We start from the raw sequence: 14,115 nt of genomic DNA on the forward strand, positions 1-14,115 counted from the left end.
TTCCTTCCTTCCTTCCTTCCTTCCTTCCTTCCTTCCTTCCTTCCTTCCTTCCTTCCTTCCTTCCTTCCTCCCTCCCTCCCTCCCTCCCTCCCTCCTTCCCTCCCTCCCTCTCTTTCTTTCTCTTTTGTTAACTCTCAATCTGTTGTCATTATGCTGGGGGTAAATAAATGAGGTAACGGTCAAAATGTAAATAATCACACACACACACACACAGCCAGTTGAGTCACTAGAGAGTAAGAGAGACAGAAAGACCACAGGACTTCAGACAAACATGTAGGCAGGTTCTAACATTGGGGCAGAACACTGTGCATGGTGTGGTGGGGGCATGTACACAAAAAAGACACCACCCTCTGAATACCTTCTCCAAGCATCACATTCTTGCTCTTTCACTGTTTCCTCCAATGTCCTTTCATCATAGTCTTAACGTAGTCTTATGAACTGTTCCATCTACTTCTCAACTCCCTCCACTTCCAGCTATGCTGCTTTTCACTTGGGATCCCAAAGAATATTCTCTCACTAGCTGTGTGATCTTGGAGTAGTCAATGAACCACTGTGGCTCCTTATCTGTAAAATAAGAGTATCAGCCTGGACAGACCAAGGTTACTTACAGGAGTAACATTTGATATTTTCATGCCTTTTATAGAATTACTTCAGATGTAAACATCAAGGGTTATCACCATTTAACATCCCATCTCTTATCTTGCTGCTTCTCTCTCTTGTTAATAACTACTGGCAGACCTCAGACTGTCCTCACGAACCCCTTCTCAACAATTCAGATGTTCTAGAATGTCTATTGATTATTGAATCCAATCAGGATAGCATGCCAATGGCTCATGGTCACAAGGATTAAAAGATAACACATATGGGCATGTTATAACACAGACTGATGTTACTGATAAATGTTTACATTAATAACATTACCACTGAAATGACAATAGTGGCAAATGGTTGGTCGACATTATGTAGATTCAGGACTGGGCGAATTCATCTTTAAGAGAGCTTTAATAAACCTTTAAGCATTGTGAATCTATGACTACCAATACATTGTTCTAGTAATGGAGTGAGATAACTGGGACTGGCTTCCACATTCTGGTCAAAGAAAGATATGATGTTACCTGAAGAAATAACGCGTCCTATGACATTAACTTCATCAGCAGTAAATTACCAAAACTATGAAAATATAATCCTTCCAGTTATTTATATTATGAAAATACTGCCTGATGACTACTGGCAGCAATGCAGGACTACTGAGCAATTTAGTTAAAGGCGTGGGGACATAGGGTACAGTGGAGAAATGTATAGATTGAGGTAACCAGTGTTTTTTAATTATCTGTCTAGATCTGAAAACTGAGAATCAATAAATCTACAAGTACCTAAGTATGGATAGCTGTTTTAAAAAATACTTCTAATTTTAGCCCATTAAGCATGATGAAAAGAATGACTAGCTTTCAAAGTGCACTTGAATGGCAAATTCCCTTTATAAGAAAATAACACATGAATGCAAGTCTAGTTCAAGACTGCAGCTTATAAATTGTCTAAAATCTTTTCTACCAATGAACACTGAAATTCATTCATAACTATTTATATTCCTCTTTATAAACAAATGCTTTAACCTTAGTATTTTTATAGCTCCTTCCTTTACATCCTCACAAATAAAATCTCTTACTTTCAGACAGACATTTAGTAAAAATGGAATTCATCTTGCCTATCTCATTCTATCTATATGGCCTCTAAGTCTTACAAGTACAGGTGGAAATTATCCACAGAAAATTTTTCCTGTCTATAGTTTTCCGAATATTTCAGTGTTCAATTAACCATAGTTTAAATTAATCAGAACATCCAGGAAATGAACACTGGTGAGACTGAATGAGGCAGAAAATTTGATTGTGTTATACATGAAATTCAGCTATTCAGTGAAATTCTCCAATTGTGGTAATTCCACTGTCCTGATTACAATTATTTCATCTATGTGGTGCATATATATTTTAATCTTCTCCTGACACTGTCTGTTGTTATAAATGAATTTGTCTTCCCAGCTATTCACAAATACATTTGCATTATTGAGGTCATGTCTGACTATAGGGCTTGGTTCCATGATTTAAACAATACTTAATCTTAGCTCCGGGATTATTTTTGCATTAGATAATAATTGATTGGAATCCACTGACAAATAATAAAGATATCATTTTCTGTTAATGAGTTTGACAAAGGAGGATTCACATTCTTGTATTTTTAAAAGAAACATTTCTTGACCTTGAATACATTAATAAAACTCCCTTATATCATTAAACGTTCGTAACAGAATGTTAAATTTCACAGTTTTTAGTCAAAAGTCCCTCTAGGTATGGGCAGAGTTCCTCTAAAATCAGAGCCCAAATGTTTTCAGCCTATGTGGCCTTAACCTTTGGAAGTTAGTCCATTCCTGTTATATTCTGTATCTAGATTTTCCTTCCTTCTATCCTTTCTTCCTGTTGCCCTCCCTCCTTCCCTTCCTTCTTTCTGTCCTTCTTCTTTTTTTTTTTTAAGATTTTATTTATTTATTTGACGGAGAGAGAGAGAGCACACACAAGCAGGGGGAGCGGCAGGCAGAGGGAAAGGGAGAAGCAGGCTCCCCGCTGAGCAGGGAGCCCGATGCGGGACTCGATCCCAGGACTCTGGGACCATAACCTGAGCCGAACGTTTAACTGACTCAGCCACCCAGGCATCCTACTTCCTTTCTTAACATCTTTTTTTCTTTGTTCTTCCTTCCTTTCTTTCTCCACTGGGTGTCAAAATTGCTTTTACCACTTTCCAATGTTGAGGCTGGATTTCATAGGGAAAAGGTTAAAAAAAAAAAAAGTGGAAAATTGTAACCTGATCAGAAAAACAAGAAAGATATGGGGGCAAGTGACATATTCTTTAGTGTCCCCTTTTAACTCCTCCCAACTTATGCTTTTATTTTATATTTCATTCAATTTATACCACAAAACCTAAGATAAGCACTCTTGCATTAGGTTTCAACCTTGTTTCATTTTTTAATTCTCAAGCAGCTATCTATGTAAAGATTGTTAAATTTCTCTTCAAAAAGAAAAAAATTGCCATCATTCATATTTTACTGAAATTCTGGTAAGTTAAAAACATTTCTGTTGGAGAACTGACATGGTCTTGAATCAGTATCTAGATGTTCCCAGTATTGGTCCAAACTCCATTACTGATTGACGACAGCATGGTTTTAGAAATCATGTAACCTCCTTATTAGATTTTTTTTGCCCAAAGCAGGGACAGTGATAGCATCCTAAGAAAAGAAGTACAAGTGATTTATTATGAATTGTCTACGAATATAAATTCCTTTCATTGACATATTGGTCATACAACTTAATAACCAAGCCCTAAATGATACTGCCATCACCCTGGGCTCCAAGTCTAAGGATTACTTTGTGAAGTTGCGTAGGGCACAGAGAAAGAGAGAAAGACATTCTCAATCAAGCAAATCTAACAAGATTTGGCAGACTCAACTGTGCAGATGGGGTGAAATTTGGACTTCTTCCACTATTAATATAGTCTTTATTCTTGTGTCATCTAAGGGCGATGCTCTATTCAGATTGTCTCTTATGCTGCAAATGATTATAATTTAAAGACTAATGACATATATATAAATGTATATAAAAAATAATGTATAAGAGCCACTCATGAACTCCTGGGGAGTTGGAGTAGCAACCAACTACTTTATACCTAAAGTAGCTTGTATATCATCATCTGATTGTTTTCTTGATAAGGAAAGTTTTTATTGTGTCATCTCAAATTGTTATTAAGACTTCTTTCTTCTATCTCAATATCTTTTCACACTGGGTGTATAGATGGAAAAGGAAGAAAAATATTTCTTAGTCATATAATTACCTTGGAACTCCAACAGTATAATTTTTAAACTCCAAAATCTTTGATAATAATGAATTATAGCCCTTGATCATTTAATCTTCATCTCTATAGTTTTATAGTTCTTGCAAGAATTTGTGCCTTTTTTCTGAGGGGGAAATTTGTGCCATAAAAATTCACCTTAAGTGGGATAAAGCATCAGTGGACAGCATGATACTCATTAAGACACTTGTTTCTCACTTACATAAATGATATAAGGAACTCTTGTGTAAAGGAGGGTGTTACACGTAAAATGATTTCATTTGCTGACTCACTTTACTGAGGCAGATTGTGGAAACTATCAAATGACAACCATAAATGTTGAAATTAGACATCTGAACTGTTTATGAAACATCTCTACCTGGGTATCCCAAAGGGCACTGAATCCCAACATGTTTCAACAAAGTCTTTTTGTTGTTGCTGTTATTGTTTTTGTTAGAGAGGGAGAGAGAGTGGGGGAGGAACAGAGGGAGAGAGAATTTTAAGCAGGCTCCATGCCCAGTGCAGAGCCCAATACAGGGCTTGATGTCACAACCTTGAGATAATGACCTGAGCTGAAATAAAGAGTCCGATGCTTAAATGACTGAACCACCCAGGTGCCCCACTGACGTGTTTCAAACTGAGCCCTCCGCCGCCCACAGTCAAACCCGCTACTCCTCTGCACTCCTGATTTCAGCTTACTGTGCCAGCTTCTCTAACCAAACTACCTCAGTTCAGGCCCTCCTCACCTCTCACATGGCTATTGCTAGTAACTCCTGATCCTTCATTCTTACCTCTTCCCAACCCATCCCACACACCACTTCCATGGCAATCTTTATTGTGAGTAGTATTTAATAATATTTCCTTTTCTTTTCATCTTTCTTCCTTCCTTCCTTTCTCTCTTTCTTTCTCGTTCCTTTCCTTTCCTTTTTTTTTTTTTTTTTTTTGGATGCCCTTTTTGGGAAGTACCTGGTCAAGACTTTAGTCCATTTTAAAAATTGGGCTGTCTTTTTATTTTTGATTTGTAGAAGTTCTCATACTCTGAATATAAGTCTTTGGTGTAGGAGTTCTTTATACTAGATTTTAATCCTTATTTGTACTGTAAATATCTTTTCCTACTCTGTAGTTATATTTTCACCATCTCAATGATGTCCATTAATGAACAGAAGTTTTAAATTTTATTCTTTTTTTTAGAAGTTTTAAATTTTAATGAAGTCCAATTTATCCATCTTTATAACTAGTGCTTTTTTTGACCTGTTTACGAATACCTGTCTACCTCAAGTCATGAAGATATAATTTTATGTGATTACTACAGAAGCTCTATTAGTTTACTTTTCATATTTAGATCTAAATTCCATATAGAAAGCTTTTCATTTTCACTCCAACATGTAAAGAGCTTGGAAGTCATCACTCCTGTCCTCACAACAAGAAATCTGAACAAACTAAAAATCAACTCTTCTTAGATCCATAAGAAAATTCTGATCACAGAGCAAACCACTTCCTCAAAAACTGGAGACAGGCAAATACAGAGACTCATCACTTATCAGGAACAGAAGCTACTGTCTGGAGCCAGCACCCACAGGAACGCTTAAATTGTAATCAACAAATTGCTGGACACTCAGTGTGAACTGGCTTGAAAGTTAAAAACATCAGAGGGCTAAGCCTTAGGGAGATCTCCATACTTTCATGAGTTTTACCTTCAAGAGACCCATCAGGTTGTCATGGTGAGCATTTGAGAAAAATCCTCTCTTGCTTCCAGCACTGGAAGGAGGAAAAGTAATCATTTTGAAATATACACAGGGGGAAATTATCCATTTTGAAATATGCCTAGAGCGTTCTACTTTTCTTTCTGTTTTCCGTAACAAAGACCAGCTCCCAAGGGAAACTACTTTGCAAAAGCTTTATTTGACGAGAGCAAAGACAATGAACCAATGCCAGCCTCTGCTAGTCTTTCAGTCTCACATGGTGGTGGTGGTGGTGGGGGGAGCCCAAGAAACTCTTCTGAACGTCATAGCCCAGGGACTCTTGCTATAAAATACACACACACGTGTGTGTGTGTGTGTGTATAAATAATTATAACACTTTCCCTTCCCAATATCTTACCACCATATCAACAGAGCTCCAGGATAATAAAGGATTACAACTAAGATAGCTGCAAGACACAGACTATTTAAAAAGCTCCTAGGAAAACCCAAATATACGGAGGGAACAAAAACAAAGGTACAGAAGAACTGACACTTGAAGCCACAGCAAACAGAAACAGTCTAACTTCTAGCCTGATAAACAAAATACTAAAGACCTATTTATCACAGTTCCTCTTACCCAATGCTTTGCCTGGCTTTCAACAAAAAATTAAAAGGCATATTAATGGGCAAAAACCAAACAAACATAGTTCAAACAGACAAAGCCAGCTTTGCAACAGACTCAGAGTTACACGATTTTAGAATTACCAGGTCAGGATTTAAAATAACTATAATTAGTATGTTAAGAGGGCTAACAGGAAAAGTGAACAACATGCAAGAACTTACAGATAATGTAAGCAAAGATAGAAACTCCAAGAAAAAAATCAAAAGGAAATTCTAGAAACCAAAAACACTATAAATCTTTCATCTAACAGCACAATAACATTCTTCTCAAGCTCACATATAATATTCATCAAGACAGACCACATTCTGGGCTATAAATCACAGCTGTACAAATTTAAAAGAACAGAAATTATACAGAGTATGTTCTCATCCCACAATTGCATTAAAAGAAATTAATAATAAAAAGGTACCTGAAAAAAAACATGTACTTGTGGAGGGGGAGACGAACCATGAGAGACGATGGACTCTGAAAAACAAACTGAGGGTTCTAGAGGGGAGGGGGGTGGGAGGATGGGTTAGCCTGGGGATGGGTATTAAAGAGGGCATGTTCTGCATGGAGCACTGGGTGTTATACGCAAACAATGAATCATGGAACACTACATCAAAAACTAATGATGTGATGTATGGTGATTAACAAAACAATAAAAAATTTAAAAAAAACCGATGTATTTGGAGATTAGGCAACATACTTCTAAATAACATATGGGTCAAAGAAAAACTTTCAAGAAAATTTAAAAAATATTTTTAACTAGGGGTATCCGGTGGCTCAGTCAGTTAAGCATCTGCCTTCAGCTCAGGTCATGATCCCAGGATCCTGGGATGGAGCCCCCTGCTCAGTGGGGAGTCTGCTCACTGGGGAGTCTCCTTTTCCCTTTGTCCCTCCCCTGTTCTCTCTCTCTCTCAAATAAATAAATAAAATCTTTTAAAAAATATTTTTAGGGGCACCTGGATGGCTCAGTCATTAAGCGTCTGCCTTCAGCTCAGGTCATGATCCCAGAATCCTGGGATTGAGGCCCGCATTGGGCTCCCTGCTCAGTGGGGAGTCAGCTTCCTCCCTCTCCCACTCCCCCCTGCCTGTGTTCCCTCTCTGTCTCTCTGTCAAATAAATAAATAAAATCTTTTAAAAATATATTTTTAACTAAATGAAAATAAATTTATAAAAACATGTAGAATTCAGTGAGAGCAGTGCTTAAAAGGAAATTTATAGCATTGAATGCATTAGAGAAGAAAGTTCTAAAATCAGTTATCTAAGCTTCTATCTTAGAAAACTAGAGAAAGAGAGCCATATAACCCTAAAACAAGCAGGAGAAAAGAACTACTAAAAATTAGAGCAATCAATGAAATTGAAAGTACAGATATAATAGAAAACATCAAAAAAACCCAAAGTAGCTTCTTTGAAAAGATCAACAAAATTGATAAACCTTCAACCAGGCTAACCAAAAGAAAAAGAGAAAAAACCACCAGTTACTAATATCAAAAATGAAAGAGGAGATATCACTACTGCCCTCATGGCTATTGAAAGGAAAATAAGTAACTTATGAACAATTCTATGACCACAAATTTGATTACTTGGATAAAACGGACTAATTCCTTGAAACGTATAATCTACCAAAACTCATATAAGAATAGATCGTCTGAATAGGCCTTTATCTATTAAAGAAATTGAATCAACAATTAATAGCCTTCCAAAACAGAAAACGTCTGGCCCAGATGGTTTCACTGGAATTCTTCCAAACATTTAAGGAAGAAATGATAGCAATTCTTTATTGTCTCTTCCGGAAAATGGAACCAGAGGGAATACTTTCTAACTCATTCTACTAGGTCAGCAGTACCCTAATACCAAAACCAGATAAAGACATTACAAGAAAGGAAAATTATAGGAGCAAAAGCAACCCAACGGAGAAAGGAGAGTCTTTTCAACAAATGGTTCTGGAACAACTGGACATCCAGAAGCATAAATGAATGAATGAATGAATGAATGAATGATCTAGATACATACTCTTTACCTTTCATACAGACCCTATACCTTTCACAAAAGTTAACTGAAAGTGAATCACAGACCTTACTGTAAAATGGAAAACTATAAAACTTCTAGAAGATAACATAGGAGAAAATCTAGGTGGCCTTGGGCTTGACAATGAGTTTTCAGATATAATTCCAAAAGAATAATTCATGAAAGAAAAAACCGATAAGTTGGACTTCATTAGAATTAGAATTTTCTGCTCTGTGAATCTTCTGCTCTGTGACACAGTTAAGAGAATGAAAAGATAAGCCACAAACTCAAAGAATATCTTTACAAAACACATATCTGATAAAGGATTTGTATCCAAAATATACTAAGAACTCTTAAAATTCAACAATAAGAGAACAAACAACCCAGTTAAAGAATGGACAAGAAACGTGAACAGACACTTCATAAAAAAAGATATACAGATGGCAAGTAAGCATATGAAAAGATATTCAATGTCATATGTCATCAAGAAATTACAAATTAAAACAACAGTAATTTATCATCATTCACCAAAACACTGACAACACCAAATGCTGGTAAGGATGTAAGAACAGGAGCTCTCATTCATTACTGGTAGGAATGCAAAATGGTACAGCCACTTTGGAAGATTTTGGCAGGTTTTTACAAAGCTAAAGATAGATTTACCATGGGGCGCCTGGGTGGCTCAGTCGTTAAGCGTCTGCCTTCGGCTCAGGTCATGATCCCAGGGTCCTGGGATCGAGTCCCACATCAGGCTCCCTGCTCTGCGGGAAGCCGGCTTCTCCCTCTCCCACTCCCCCTGCTTGTGTTCCTGCTCTCGCTATGTCTCTGTCAAAATAAATAAATAAAATCTTTAAAAAAAAAAAAAAGATAGATTTACCAAACAAATACTAATGGGCTCCTGGGTATTTACTCGAAGGAGTTAAAAACTTACATTCACAAAAAACATTTACAGTAGTTTTATTCATAATTGCCCCAAACTGGAAGCAACCAAGATGTCCCTCAATGGGTACATGGATAAACCAACTATGGTACATCCAGACAATGGAAGGTTATTCAACACTAAAAAGAAAAGAGTGGATCAAGCTATAAAAAGACATGAAAGAAACTTAAGTGCATACGGGCTAAGGAAAAAAGCCAGTCCTTTTTTAAAAGGTTACATACTCTATCATTCCAACTATAGAGCATCCTGGAAAAGGTAAAACTATAGAGGCAATAAGAGGATCAGTGATAGTTTTATTTCTTCCTTCCCAATTTGGATGCCTTCTATCTTTTTCCTGTCTGACTACTGTGGCTAGGACTTCCAGTACTTATAAGTGGTAACAGTGGACATCCTTGTCTTGTTCCTGATCGTAGAAGAAAAATTCCATTTTTCACTGAGTATGATGTTAGCTGTGGGATTTTCATATATGGCATTTATTATGTTGAGGTATATTCCCCTTAAACCTACTTTGTTGAGGGTTTTATCATAAATGGATGTTGTACTTTGTCAAATGCTTCTTCTGTGTCTACTGAAATGATATATAGTTCTTATCTTTTCTCTTGTTGATGTGCTATATCACATTGATTTTTTAAATACTGAACCACCACTGCATCCCAGGAATAAACCTTACTTGATTGCGGTGAATGATTTTTTTAATATATTGCTAATTTGTTGAGAATTTTTGTATCTATGTTCATCAGAGATATTGGCCTGTATTTTTTTTTTTTTGTAATGTCTTCATGTTTTTGTTTTGTTTTGTTTTGTTAATCAGGGTGATACTGGCCTCACAGAATGAATTTGGAAGATTTCCTTCCTCTTCTTTTTTTTGGAATACTTTGAAAAGAATAGGTATTAATACTTCTTTAAGGGGCGCCTGGGTGGCTCAGTCGTTAAGCATCTGCCTTTGGCTCAGGTCATGATCCCAGGGTCCTGGGATCGAGCCCCACATCGGGCTCCCTGCTCCGTGGGAAGCCTGCTTCTCCCTCTCCCACTCCCCCTGCTTGTGTTCCCTCTCTCACTGTGTCTCTCTCTGTCAAATAAATAAAATCTTAAAAAAAAAAAATACTTCTTTAAATGTTTGGTAGAATTTGCCTGTGAAGCCATGTGGTCCAGGACTTTTGTTTGTTAGAAGTTTTTTTGATTACTGATTCAATTTCATTGTTCATAACTGGTATATTCAAATTTTCTATTTCTTCCTGTTTCAGTTTTGGGAGATACATGTTTCTAGGAATTTATCCATTTCTTCTAGGTCGTCCAATTTGTTGGAATATAATTTTTCATTACATTATCTCATAATCCTTTGTATATCTGTGGTGTTGGTTATTTCTCCTCTTTCATTTCTGATTTTGAGTTCAGCATTCAGCAAGACACTCAAGAACCAGACATCTGGTTTTCTTATCAGTGTGTTAAAAATCTTTTTTCATGATTGTAGATTTTCCTGTTATTCTTTTTGGTTTTGTCAATGTGTGCTTTATATGTTTTGATGTTGTGCTATTAATTGCATAGTTTTAGCAATATATATAAGTATTTTTTATCACAAATTGCCGATGGCACTTTATTTTTTCCTTTTCAACATCCTGTTTTGCAGCTTCCTTGGCCCTTTTTGCCCAGATGCCAAAGAGCTGGGCACTAGCATGAGGCAACACTGGAGAGCCCTTGAAGTTCTTCTCAGATGACTCTAGCTTTCTCCTTCCTATAGACTTTCTGTATGGGCACAACTGGTCCTGTCAGCTGGGTGGCCAATTTGAGTTTTTCAACAGAGCTGTCTCCCTTCTTGGGAGCTGAGGGCTTCGTGAATAAGAGAATGAGCTTGGAGTGGTACTCTTTGAGGTGTCACAGGTTTACCTGCAGAGGACTTTGTGGACCTGTTCCACCTCTTGGATCTACTGAGATCCCAACGGTCCATGCCACCTTCTTGTAGGTGCTAGCCACACTTAACCCTTACAAACTAAAGCCCCTGCCAGCTCGCAGTTTGGTGTGGTACTTCACCATGGGGCACCTCACTAAAGGCTGGATGGGTCCAGACATGTGGTGCAGGGCAATGTGGCATGCCTTGGCTTACTGGGCCTTGTGTCTTCAGATCTTCTGTGCCATTTGGTTGAACCACATGGAAGTGGGGCTCAAGATCAGGCCATTCCCGCTAGGCACCATGGCTGCTGCCTATGGGACTCTGAGGAAGAACAACCAGCAAAAAAGGTATAAATAGTATATATTTCTTTAAAAAAAATTTTTTTTTAATTTTTTATTTTTTAAAGACTTTATTTATTCATTCGAGACACAGAGATAGAGAGACAGAGAGAGAGAATATGAGCAGGGGGAGAAGCAGGCCCCCTGCCAAGCAGGAAGCCCGATGCGGGGCTTGATCCCAGGACCCTGGGATCCTGACCTGAGCCGAAGGCAGACGCTCAACCATCTGAGCCACCCAGGCACCCCTAAATAGTATATATTTCTAATTGTTTAACACTTTCATCAATATATCTCTGCTTCTTTCATCAAATGGCAGGTAAGATGCTGGCTGGATGTTCAAGGATGGCCTCAGTAACATGACTGGCAGTTATTGGGCTGTTGGCCAGATCCTGACGGATTATTGGCTGGGACATCTTGGGTCTCAACATAGCCTCTCATCCTTCAGCAGAATGGGTGATCTAAGATCTTCAAGTATAACAAGAGTGCAAACACCCTTGAAGTGTAACAGGAGGGCAAACACATTTGCCAGTGTCCAACTGGCCAAATACAGTTATGTGGACAACCCAGCTTCAAGGTAGAATAGATGCCAACTTTTGTTGGAGGACCTGAAAGGTGACATTGCAAAGGGGCATATATACAAGAATGGGAAGAACCTGTGGCCATTTCTGTAATGTACCACAACTCCTAACATTAAACATGATGAATGTGTCTATACTCTCTGACTCCATTCCTCCTGTCCCTCTCCCTCTTCCTGTTTCTCTCTCTGTCAAACAGCAAATGTATTGGCATTCTATTTTAGGAAGAGGTAGAATAGCTAATTTATTAAATTTATATATTTTGTTTTATAAACACTACTGGATACAAACAAGGAAATTGTCCTTCTATTAGAAAGATGCTTTGTATTCAGACATAACCTGAATATTCAAGAAGTCATATTTGTCATAGGAAACAAACTGAGGACTGCTAGAGGAGGTGGATGGGGTAAATGGGTGATGGATATGTGATGTAATGAGCACTGGATGTTATATACAATTAATGAATCATCACTGAACTCTGCCTCTGAAATTAGTAATATACTATATATTAATTAAATGAATTTAAATAAAATTAAATTTTAAAAAAGAAAGAAGTCATATTTATCAAAAGCCAGAATACTTCCCACTTCATACTTTGTGCTTAGTTTTTTTAAAAGAAGGAAATACACTAGCATATATATTTAAGAGTGGGAAAAGTAGCTACTTTTAATCATATCTGTCTTTGTAACAATGAAATCTGTATTTTAAAAATGCTAATGCTTAAAAAATATTCCCAGCATTATAATATAAAGTTACCATTTTACAGAAAATATAAAGCATTCACTTACTAACGGAAACATTATTATGACATTCTTACTTTATATCATGAGCCTCCCTATGGATTTGGTCAGGGCAGATGAGCCCTGGAAGTAAAATTCTCACTGGTGGATTAAAAAACAAAATGTAACACCCTCTTAGGGACTAAATAGATCTAAAAGGAATAATTTTTAATAATAATTCTGGGAGTCTTAAAATATAAGGCCTTTCCCTAACAATCTTGTCAAATACTTAAAAGGCATTTGGGAAGAAAGCACCAGTTTTAGGTATTATTTCATAATAGAGCAGAAGTAGATATCAAGCTCCTTGTGGTTAAGCAGATATTGTAGTGCAATTTACTGTCACATACAATCCCTTAACCAGAGCCCAATTATCTTCTTTCATTAAAAAAAAAAACTGTTTCTAATTTTTCATCTATTAGATCTCTAAATCTGTTTTTCTAATGGTCCTTCTGCCATTAACCACCTCTTTATTCTGCATGCCAAATACCCTTTTGATACATTTCTGCATAAAGCATTTCAAAATTTTGCTCAAGGAAACATTTCATAAATGTTTCTTTAAGGGAAGATGACAGCAGAGTAGGAGGACCCTAGTCTCACCTTATCCCAAGAATACAACTAGATAACTATCACATCATCCTAAATATCTCAGAAATTGACCTGAAGACTGTCAGAACAAGCTCCACAACTAAAGGCAGAAAAGAGGCCACACTGAAGAAAATAGGAAGCATGGAGACACGATTTGGTAGAGAAATGGATAGTGCCACTGCAGTGGAGAGGAGGCCTCAGTAATGGAGAAGGGCAAAACACAGACTATAACACACAAGGAAGTGCATGGGGGAAACGAATCCCCATAGTAATTGACTAGGAAAGCTAGAGGGGCCAAATTTCATGAGTTCTTGCAATCAGCGGGGTTTAAAGCCTTGAGTTCTAAAAGTCAGCAGGCTTGGCTTAAGGAGAGCCCAGAGACATTGGGGCTCCTCTTGGAGAGAAGGCAGGGCAAATAGCCCACGGACATACAACATGGAAATAGTGATCTGAAGAGCATCTAAGGCACGAAGTGAGGAGGTTACTTGCTCATCTTGGAGTGTGTGCCAGAGAGGCAGAATTCATGGAGAGACCCCTCTGGGAATAAAAGAACTAGCAGGCACCATTTCCCCACTCTTTCCCTCCCCACATCCATCTGCATAAGCACAGGGCCACCTGCAGGAACTAGCGCAGCACTTACACTTATTACCTAACTTGCTTGCACTAAACCCCAAACCCCCAAGTTCCAATGGACCCTCCCCCTTGCCAGTCATGTTTGCCTCAGTCCCAACATGGTGCGTCCCTTCCCCAGAAGACAAACCCAAATCCCTGCCAACACTGC

General features: G+C 37.7%; 1 pseudogene; it reads right to left on the reverse strand.

Annotated features, from left to right (window-relative positions):
- The window catches only part of LOC118002842, a 20,651-nt pseudogene extending 9,292 nt beyond the window's left edge, over window positions 1-11,359 (reverse strand).
- Between the last annotated feature and the right edge of the window lie 2,756 nt (window positions 11,360-14,115).

This window comes from Mirounga leonina, unplaced genomic scaffold (genome assembly GCF_011800145.1).
Source record: "Mirounga leonina isolate KUSES-001 unplaced genomic scaffold, KU_Mleo_1.0 Mir_83, whole genome shotgun sequence".
NCBI classification, from domain to species: domain Eukaryota; kingdom Metazoa; phylum Chordata; class Mammalia; order Carnivora; family Phocidae; genus Mirounga; species Mirounga leonina.